Source organism: Nerophis ophidion, linkage group LG13, assembly GCF_033978795.1.
Source record: "Nerophis ophidion isolate RoL-2023_Sa linkage group LG13, RoL_Noph_v1.0, whole genome shotgun sequence".
NCBI classification, from domain to species: Eukaryota; Metazoa; Chordata; class Actinopteri; order Syngnathiformes; family Syngnathidae; genus Nerophis; species Nerophis ophidion.
The window spans coordinates 12,163,085-12,163,418 of record NC_084623.1 but is presented as its reverse complement, the minus strand read 5'-3'; positions in this window follow the sequence as shown (position 1 = coordinate 12,163,418).

Here is a 334-nt window from a genome sequence, read left to right as displayed (position 1 = left end):
TGAGGAGCTGTTCCTATCAAAAGAACTGACTCGTTTATATATATATATATATATATATATATATATATATAAACAATTTGAAATGTGGACTCGTTAGACCACAGAAGTGAATTGTTTTTATATAGCGCTTTTCTCTAGTGACTCAAAGCGCTTTACATAGTGAAACCCAATATCTAAGTTACATTCAAACCAGTGTGGGTGGCACTGGGAGCAGGTGGGTGAAGTGTCTCGCTCAAGGACACAACGGCAGTGACTAGGATGGCGGAAGCGGGACTCGAACCTGCAACCCTCAAGTTGCTGGCACGGCCACTCTACCAACCGAGCTATGCCGTCC